Source organism: Schistocerca americana, chromosome 1 (assembly GCF_021461395.2).
Source record: "Schistocerca americana isolate TAMUIC-IGC-003095 chromosome 1, iqSchAmer2.1, whole genome shotgun sequence".
Taxonomy (NCBI): Eukaryota; Metazoa; Arthropoda; class Insecta; order Orthoptera; family Acrididae; genus Schistocerca; species Schistocerca americana.
This window is the reverse complement of record NC_060119.1, coordinates 459,748,977-459,759,619: the sequence shown is the minus strand read 5'-3', so window position 1 is coordinate 459,759,619 and position 10,643 is coordinate 459,748,977. Positions and strand designations below refer to the sequence as shown.

Below are 10,643 nucleotides of genomic sequence, written 5' to 3'. Positions count from 1 at the left end.
GCGCTATTCATCTGTGTCCTCGGTGGCTCAGATGGATAGAGCGTCTGCTATGTAAGCAGGAGATCCCGAGTTCGTGTCCCGGTCGCGGCACACATTTTCAGCTGTCCACATCCAGGTATATCAACAACAACTGTCGGCAGCTGAGGGTTTCAGTCATCATTTATTCCAGGGAAAAGCTGCACGGTCATCAACAATATTCTGTTCTTTCGAGAACAGTTACTGTCTTCATATATATAGTTAAAGGCTACCCAGCCATTGACCTTCGTCTGTGCGAATGCGCATAGGTTGCCCAAACTCTTACGGGAATCGCCAAAGCGTGCGGGAGTAATGAGTGAATGGGCAAATGTCTATAAGGTACATTACATATGTAGAATTGTGGACAGTTGGGAACGTGAGTCTCACGGGAAGAGTGCAAGGGATAAGCCCCTGTAGTCGCGCTATTCATCTGTGTCCTCGGTGGCTCAGATGGTTGGAGCGTCTGCCATGTAAGCAGGAGACCCCGGGTTCGAGTCCCGGTCGGGGCACACATTTTCAGCTGTCCACATCGAGGTATATCAAAAACACCTGTCGGCAGCTGAGGGTTTCAGTTAGTCATCATTTATTCCAGGGAAAAGCTGCACAGTCATCAACAGCATTCTGTTCTTTCGAGAACAGTTACTGAATATATGAGAGAAATTTGTCGTGGAGGCAGACAAAAACGTAGGGTCCCCAGTCTTGAAGCAAACAAGATCCGCTTGGTGGAAGACGTCTACTAATAATGAGCCGCGAGGACAAGGATGCGGAGATCCCCAAAGCGGATGGTGGGCATTGAAGTCCCCAAACAGCAAATAGGGGGGCGGAAGCTAACCAAGAAGATGAAGGAGATCAGCTCGTGCCATTGGTGTGGACGATGGAGCGTAGACAGTACAAAGAGAGAAGGTGTATCCAGGTGGGAAAGACGGACAGCGACAGCTTGGAAGGAAGTGTTTAAAGGGATTTGGTGATAATGGCGAGTATGAGGAGAAGAATCATGAGTCCTCCATGTGCTGGAGTGCCTTCTACAGAGGGGAGATCAAATCGGACTGACTGAAAATGGGGGAAAACAAAGCGGTCGTGGGGACGCAGCTGTGTTTCCTGAAGACAGAAGATGACCGGCGGGTAGGATCGTAAGAAGATCGACAATTCATCCCGATTTGGTCGAATGCCGCCGATATTCGAGTGGATAATGAACACAGGGTGGACAGAAAATGGAAGAATGTGACCAAGGTTGCCCTCAACTCAACGACTGCTTAGAGCTTGCGACCGACAGTGTGGAACGGCATTCAGCTGAAGGCAGAAGATCCTGATCCATAGGCTGTTCGGGAGCAGCTCCTGCCATCAGCGATCGGCCGGTTGATCGGTCACCAGCAGTGCGCCTCGGTGACATAGAAGTTGGCTGAGGGCGGTTACCGCCAGTCGGTGCTGTAGATGAGACACGCCGTGGCAGAGAAGGAGAGGAACTGGGTTTCTTATTAGCCTTTTTGGAATCAGAACGTTGAGATGAAGGAGGAACCGATGGTTGTGAAATTGGGGGTATGAAAAAATCTTCATGAGTAGGCTCTTTTCTGGAAGTCTGGGTGTCTGAATTTGGGGCTCGAGATTTAGCAGAACCCGATGAAGGGTGAGCCATAGAGTGAGCAGGTGAGATTGGGGAGGTTGAACAGGCGATCTTTGCGCTGGCCGATCTGACAACCATGGCACTAAAGGTGAGATCACAAGTCTGAGTGGCTGCCTCCTTTGTTGGCCGAGGAGAGGCAAGGACGGTGCTGTATTTACCTGTATGAGGCACAGTGGGCTTTCGACTGGCGAATAACTTTCGAGCAGCAAAGGTCGACACCTTTTCCTTCACTCTGATTTCCTGAATGAGCCGTTCGTCTTTAAAAATGGGGCAATCTCTAGAGGAAGCAGCGTGGTCACCCATACAGTTGATGCAATGAGGGGATGGAGGTGGACAAGCACCCTCATGGGCATCCTTGCCACATGTAACGCATTTGGCCGGATTGGAACAGGACTGGCTGGTATGATAGAACCACTGACACCGATAGCAACGCGTAGGGTTTGGGATGTAAGGGCGAACGGAAATTATCTCATAGCCCGCTTTTATGTTCGATGGGAGTTGAACTCTGTCAAATGTCAAGAAGACAGTACGGATTTGAACGATGTTCTTGTCAACCCTTTTCACGATTTCAATGAACAGCCGTGACGCCCTGATCAGACAGGTAGTTTTGAATTTCCTCATCAGACAATCCATCGAGGGAGCGTGTATAAACGACCCCACATGATGAATTTAAAGTGCAGTGCGCTTCCACCTGGAAAGGGAAGGTGTGTAGCAGTGAAGTACGCAGCAATTTTCGTGCCTGGAGGGCACTGACTGTTTCTAACAAGGTGCCATTTCGTAATCGGGAACAAGACTTTACAGGACCTGCAATTGTGTCGACACGTTTCTGAATAATTAAAGGTTTGACCGTGGAGAAGTGTTGACCTTCGTCAGACAGAGAAACAACAAGGAATTGTGGCAATGATGGAAGAACTGTCTGTGGCTGAGACTCATTTGAACTTACGCTTATGAGCAGACATAGTAGATGATGAGGAAACCATTGTGGAAGTATCCCCCATAATTACCAGTGTCTCTGATGCCGCGCTCCTTCCTTGTGGGGGCCCTCTCTGAGGGCTCTCCCACCTTAGGTGATTTTTCACACCTTAGGTCACACCTCCTGAGAAACGGACGGAGGGACCAATCGGCACTTTCGGAAGGTATCAGCTCGGGTAATCACCCCTCCCTGGGCCTGGCTGTTAACAAGTGGTACGTATGTGTCCTACCTGTCTACCCGGGGCGGGGAATTACGCATTAGCCCGTCACCGGCTACGCAAGGGAATGCGTGGGTCGGCCTTCAGACACGCACAGGGAGGGAAAAAGAGAAAGCGGAAAAAAAAGAAAGGCAAAGGAAAGAAGAGAGGTCTCAAACGACGCAGTGGAGGAAAGGGTAAAAAGAAGAGGTAATGAAAAGAGGAGGACAAAGGAAGGACAAAGACTTGCCAGCAGAGAAAGCGAAGAAGAGAGACTGTTTTACATTGTCGAGCGTCCGTCTCCGGATGTAGGCACAAACCATACTCCCAGAGGGGGAGAAAGGCAAGGAACGAGGTTGGGGTAAGGGGGGGCCAAGATGGGGGATGGGGATGGGGAAGGATGCGGAAAAGGAAGGTATGCAGCCCAGAAAGGAAGGAGGGCTACATTAGCTCAGGGTCCCGTGCTTGCTACGCACGTATCCACAGAAAAGTTGAGGACCCCCTGGGGGGTACGCACTATGTGTCAAAGAGGTATGAATCTGTCGAACTGGCACTGGTGGCAGGCTGAACGATGATATGAGGATGTCCACCAATGGACGCTCCTGGTCCTTTCTAATCTTTCTGCATTGTTCGCTTATACAGAGAATCGCCCTTTGCTGTACATTGAATAGACCAAGTCGTCCATCACACCTCACACGTTTCACACCGGGCCTTAAAGGTTGTTTCCACCGTCAGATAGTAACCGAAGGACGCTTGCAGACAAAGTACAATGGTGTGCAGAAAGGATTTGGTGTAACATGCACCAGTTTCGAAGCAACATGAAGACTGAGGAAGACCACCCACTGAAAAAGGTCGAAGAGGCGGAATGGAATGTTGAAGATCTGGGATCACTCCGTGAAGCGGGCCGAAAATTAATGGCTGTTGTGTTTGATGTATTGAGGTAAACGCAGTGTCCAGGTACTTGATCGTATGCAACCCTAGGAAGGGTGCTAGGTCAGCATCTGAGAGGCTGTATCCTATTGATCAGAGCTGCATATTTGTTCACATTCGGCAGCGTAGGGTCTTGATTTAATTATCATATCATTCTAGAGCACTGCATGGTCACCAGTGGTATTCGGACATGTCTGAAAGAACAGATACCATCTTCATGTAGTTAAGGCTAACCGGCTATTGAACTTCTTCTGTGCTTGATGCACACATATTGACCGAACTCTTACCAGACTCGGTAAGATTGCCGCGAGTAATGAGTGTAATGGGCAGCAGCATTAAGAATGTAGTGTGTGGACATTAAGTTGAGAATGTGGGTCTTACGGGGAACGTGCGAAGGATAAGTCCCTGTGGTCACACTATCCTTGTGCCATCAGTAGCTCAGATGGATAGAGCATCTGCCATGTAAGCAGGAGATCCCGGGTTCGAGTGCCGGTCGGGATACACATTTTCGGACATGTTCGAAAGAACAGATACCATCTTCATATTTATTTACATTGATTGAGCTGACTGGCTCTGCGCCTTATATCCCGACTCCTTCAGTGGTCTGTCGTATTACCGCTCCTCAGCAAACCAGGTGGAGCAGATCTTTGGCATATGCTTGACAATGCTGTCGTAGAATAACTCCCGTGAGCTTACATTTGAGGTTCTCAATGAGGTGTTCCAGAGCGATGGTGTATATTAGAATCGACAGAGGACAGTCTTGTCAGGTAGGTCACCACATCGTAAATGGACTCGTTAAGCGACCGGTAACTAGTATGTGGGAGCTAACGCTGTCATAAATACTCTTTATGACGTTGTGGGTAGCCCATCCGAGCCATCACGGAGAATAGGAAACTGTGACGTACTTTATCGTATGGGCTGTCAAAGTCGATGGCAACCATAGTTGCCCGGAGGCGACACATCGCCAGTTGCAGTCTGCATACTCACCCGACCATCTGGAGTCGTCTGTTGCAGTGAAAGGATGCTGTGAAGTAGGGGACGAAGGCACACCTCCAAAATGCGGGCAAAGGTTTTACAATCCGCATTAATAAGGTAAGAGGCCAGTAGCTGGTGACTGTCACATCACAACATGCCTTATGTACAAGAATGATGTTGCCGTTGACAAAGCTGGGAGTGATAACAAGACCCAGTGTGAAAAGCTCTTGAAGCATTCTGCTCCATCTTTTCGTCATTAACGTCCAGAAGCCACGATAGAGCTCTACAGTCAGACTCTCCATTCTGGGAGACTTGTTAATGGCACCCTTGTCGATGGCAGTCTCCACTTCGCCCCTGGTAATCGGTTCCATCAGCTGGGTATTCTCTCCGTCGTTGATTGTGTGGGTGATGTAAGATGAGACCTGACCAGCTGCTGTCTCATCGGCAATCCAAGCGCTGTTGTTGCTCAGGTAGTGATCAGCGAAAGCGGTGGCTATTTTAAATTGTTGGGTGAGAGTTTGTGCCTCTGGCGTGACGTGTTTGGCCATAAGCTGTCGTCGTCGTCGTCGGTCCTCAGTTGAAATATGGTCTAAGGGAGGTATCTCATGGTGCAGTGAGTCTTGGAGACGTGTTCCCAAGAGGACTCCCTGTAGTTTCCTCGTGAGTAGCATTTGTCTAGGTCACTCACTATGCACCCACATGTGCAATCACGCCGCTGACAGTTTACTCTCTGACTCGGTATCAGAAAGCGCTCACCCACGGAGTAACGGGCAACAGTCGCCTGCTCTTTCCACACGTGTAAGAAAACAGACTCTTCCTATACAGCTTCGACACAACTTAGTGGCACTAATAGGCCTGGAAAGCGTTCAAATGCATTTAGAATTAGAATTTCTTTTTACGTGTCCATTATCCATGTTTCTATGGAGAAGGTATGTGCTGATATTCTCCAAATATTACTGCAGTAGTAAAAAAATTTAAGTGATAGACGAATATTAAATATTATTGTAGGTCATTGTTTCAGTTGCGGAATTTTACATTTCTGCGAAATAATAGCTGATAAATTAATGTCACTTTCCATCAGCTGCTAAAATCGTACTGCATTTAGTCATATTCTGAATAGAACAACGTAAAACGATTTATGTTCAGGAGTGTGAAAAGACTAACTGTGAACTTTGCTTACAATTAATAAAAAAAACTTCAATCCAGCGACAACGTAGACTTCCATGAGTAAATCTAGCAAATTAACTAGGACGACTCGTTACATTTGATAATATGAACAGAGAGAGAAAGGAAGTGTAAGGTTAAGAGAGACGACTGTTATTCGAATATTATTTCTATCTGAATAATTATACGAATAAGTAGATCATTCAGACAAATTCGCCAATAACACATAATCTCACATTTTTTTGCTTACATCTTATACGGAATTAGCATTTGCTCCCTTGGCTCAGTATGGTTTCTGTTTGATACATAACTCGTCTATGGTTTATCCAGAAATATGCGTTTATGGCTCAGTGGCTTAAGTTCCAGACTACATAACTTAGGCTTAGGGTTTGACGCTCATGTAGTCTGAAAATTTTCTGTCCTTATCAGTTCTTTCACCTATAACAATGACGGTAACATCGAGTGAAGCGTATTTCAGAGTACGTGTTGAACTTCAGGTCCCCCCTGTAACTGACTGTATAAATCTGCTCAGAGGTGGGAGGAAGACAAGGACACACGACCATGCCTAGTAAAGGACTACAGGACTGATCTATCCTTCAAGTTAAGCACAGCTGTACTTGATTTGCAGCGCAACAAATGAAACATAAAAATGCTCAGTTTGGGCTGTAGTGCATTGGGCAACCGCAAAGTTGAGGAGCCAATTTAGTCATGTAGCTGACGATCAGTGATGACGAATCAGCCGAGCATGATGGACATGGAATATGTTATGTCTTTTTTTTTGTTATAAAAACGTACTTTACTATAGCAACAAAAATTATTTTTCCATCGTTTCTTTTCTTTATGTGCTGTGGATTACAAGTTCACTTACATGCATGTTGTAGCATATAGAAACTACAGTGACTCATCAGTTCTTATGCATCCAATTTTGCATGAAAATCTCACTATTAAAAATTTACGAATACCGTAGAAAAGCCCCATACCAAACAAGGGAGTACCGATACTGTGGTCATTGCCACAGACAAGGCATTTCGTACGACTGAAAATTTAATGCGTCCCTACGGAGGAGCAGCGCACGATAGCCGCGCGGTCTGGGACGCCTTTCCACGGTTAGCGCAGGTCCCTTCGTCGGGGATCCGAGTCCCCCCCTGGGGCATGTGTTTGCGTGTTGTCCTTAGCTTAAGTTAGTTTAAATTAGATTAAGTAGTATGTAAGCCTTGGGACCAATAACTTCTGCAGTTTGGTCCCATAGGAACTTCCACAAATTTCCAAAATTTCCTTACGGAGGAAGGAGTTTAACAAACAATAAAATAACCCTTAAAAAGCGACTTTCTCCGACTACGACGACACTTCGGCAAATAAATAGACAACAGCGAACATTTTATCACCCAGTCGATATTTGAGAAGAATTTACAATTGGCATAATAAATGCATGCTGTGTTTTACAAAATAATGTGCCAGAAAGAGATGGCTAAACATTTGAATACATATTTTATGTCCCTCCAGAACTGAAAATTCCCCACGTCCTAAAGCTGTCGAAAGTCGTCATGAAACTTGGCTGCTTCGACAAGTGCACAGAGACTGAAGGCGGCCACTTAGTTCTCTATGAGATAGCCCGCTTACAATTGGCAGCGCAGAGCCACGAAATCACAGCAGCCCTGCTGCGCGGGCTACAGTGCGCCGTAATTTTTTTTTTATTCACTGACGCAGCCTGGCTGCCTAAGTGCTTTACAGTCCTTACGCTATCGACTCGGCTCTCTTCAAGGGTCTCTGCAACTGCCAGTAAGTCTCCCCCTCCCACTGCAAACATGGGGCAAGAACTCTACGTATGCAGTCAACGACGAGAATATAGCCGACAAAAACTCTCAATCTTCATCACCTACCTTAGATTGCTAACACTATCAGATATGGGTGTTTCTTTCTTACAATTACGCAATTCGTGGTTGTACTGCTACAAAAACAGTGAACCAAGCAAGAACTCAGCGGTTTCTAACAAATAACATCATTGGACCTTAGATTGAAAGTCTCCTAATGCTACTGAACGTCCAAAGTCATCCAAAGTGCTTTAGGATTAACTTTAAATAAGTTTACCATTACCATGCAAAACAGTTTTTCGATTCGACATCGGTGCAGGCAATGACGTAGAGCTTTAAGATTCAAAAATTTCGGAACAGACACTGGGTTCGAGGTTATAAAAGAGTTCGTAATATTGCAACTTACTTGCAACTTGTGTATAGTACTTTAAAATTGTTAAGAGACGATAGGAAGACTTTTTCGCCTTTCTCTACCAACTGAAATTATTGCAGCACAGTCTTAACAACGATTTAAAAACAATTAGTTCACTCTGTTACTATCGATAAACAAGGTAGGCTAACAACAAACGTCAGATATATAATAGCCAAAGAAATGTCGAAGAGATTTGGTCACGAATTTCGAATGACATTATGACATGAAAAGAAGGTAACGTTTAGAAAGTGATTTGAGAAGTGAACTTAAAGTTAAATCAAAGCGAATTATTTCCCAAAAACTACTGCAGAATTTATGAATTATCAATTTTTGCTGTAGAAGATAAGCCAAAGTCATACATCGGAGCCATGATTAAACACGAATTCGAGTCTGCACTGGATATGTAGAACAATTTTCTTTAGTGTCACAATGGTAGATCTCCATACATCAAATAAAGTTTGTGATTAGACGTTTCGAAAAAGAGTTGTTCCGAATGCTAACTTAAGAGAAACAAGAAGTACATTTGTTAAATGACTGATAAAGAATTGCAGCAATAAATGGAATACGATTTTATATTTATTTATTGTTCCTAACTCTTTATTCACAGATGACAATTAAGTGTTTTTTTTGGGTAAGTGAATAATGTTTGGAATAAAAGTTTTTATTTATGAATAACGAATAGTAATTTATATGAATACCATTATTCGTCATTGACATCAATGTCGCCCAAGTCTGGTGCTAAGTGAAGCACATCGCACATGTGAACACTGCAGATTTGCAACCTATTTCCTAGTGAGGGCAGGAGCGTGAAATCCGCTTGGCTGCAGACAAACCCTTCAACGGCTGCGCCTGGGACCCTATTCTGTTGTATCTTTCCGCCATTTTGCCGATCGATTCGGTACGCGAGAGCACCGAGCAATCTTGTTTTCGAAGCCCCAACATCATTCTGTAAGCATTTCGGAAGCGGTGCCGAACGGTCCTAGCGAGCCGAAACGCTGTTGTCAGTTCTCCTCGCGCCAACCACTCAAAAGGAATCTGTCTCCTAACCGCGCATGCGCATTGCAGCGCCACAGCGGCACAAACTCGAAGCGGCAAATACCTGACACAGGCATGCTATTCTTCACAGTATCGAAGGGTGTGGTTAGAGTACGTAATACTGTTCAAATTTCGCTGACCACATGCATCCATGAATGCTTGATAATGATAGAACGTTGAGTGTGTTCTGGAAACTATCATAAATGTCACATTATGTCATTTTATTCTCAGTCACATAGACATCTTGTTTTGGAATGTATCTTTTGGAATATGAGTTCGGAATGGAGTGTAGTACTGCATTGTACAAATACATCTATAGAAACACCCAAAAGTTCGTTATTTTTTCTATTTTCCGTCGCTCCTTAGTTGCTTCAAAATTCATGGAGGTATGTTCCGTTCATGAAACTAATTGAAGCAGTTTGTTTATTGCCATACACGTTTCATTTCTTTTATTCTTGGCAATAAACAAACTGCCTTCAATTAGTTGCATAGACGGAACACATCTGCACAAAACCGAAAAATTGTTTAAGAGAGTGTCAAAGAATAAGAAGATGCATAGAACGTGGTTGTGACTCGCTCCTAGAGAGCCAAATGATGATGTAGGCAGCTTCCCTGTATGATACATCAACGATTTGGTTGATAAAAACAAATGTAAAAAGACGCCTTTTCGAGAGCGTGTGGTGAGTTGTATTTTATAACATGCATCTGATGAATCAAAATGTTTCATATATGGTCGTATAGTCTGAAAATATTGTGGAGGGAATCTTTTATCTCTGTCTACAGTTGTTAAGGATTCGATCGCAGATAAACACTTGTGACAAGCTAGAGTATAAAGCCGATTGCTGCTAGTTTCATTCGCAGTAATTTAAGTTATTTCTCTTTGATCCTTGTCTGACCACGCTCTCGGAAATCGCTAGTTATTCAGAAGAAAATGGTGAATTAATTGTGACACAAAAAAGTATAAATTCCACTGTCAGTTGTTTCCTGCACAACAATTTCATCTTTCATTTCTTAAACATGCGGAAGTCATGAAATGAAAGGTACTCATTACTGAGAAAGAGCACTCTTATCTGCAAATAATGACGTATATTTCAGAAAAATACATAAATTTGAAGGTTAACGAAGTCTAAAAAATGTGTTGCAAACATGAAAAGAAAAAAAAAAAAAAAAAAAAAAATTCCTACTAAGCGGTATTCAAACCTACAGCCTTTGATAGGAGAATTCATTGGCTTACCAACTTCGCTGTTACAGCTCACATGCGTTCAGCCCTTTATTCTGTGTAATTCACAAGAGGGAGATGGAGGCTACTTCAGTGCCGAATGATGCGGGCGTAAGCGGTAAATGCATGAAATTATGGAAGGTTACCTCTATCAGGCATCATAAAATTCCTTCCATTGTTACTTAAAAGTTTTCAATGCATTCCGATAATTAATAAATAATCCATTAGCGGAAAAAAGTATGAAAAGTCACTAGTAATTTCAGCTAACACCCATGTGATATACCTGTATCTT

General features: G+C 44.1%; 1 non-coding gene across 1 annotated transcript; it reads left to right on the top strand.

Moving 5' to 3' along the window:
- Positions 1 to 450: 450 nt before the first annotated feature.
- Trnat-ugu lies at positions 451 to 524 on the top strand. The gene has a single exon. It is a non-coding gene; the product is annotated as a tRNA-Thr (tRNA).
- Positions 525 to 10,643: the final 10,119 nt, after the last annotated feature.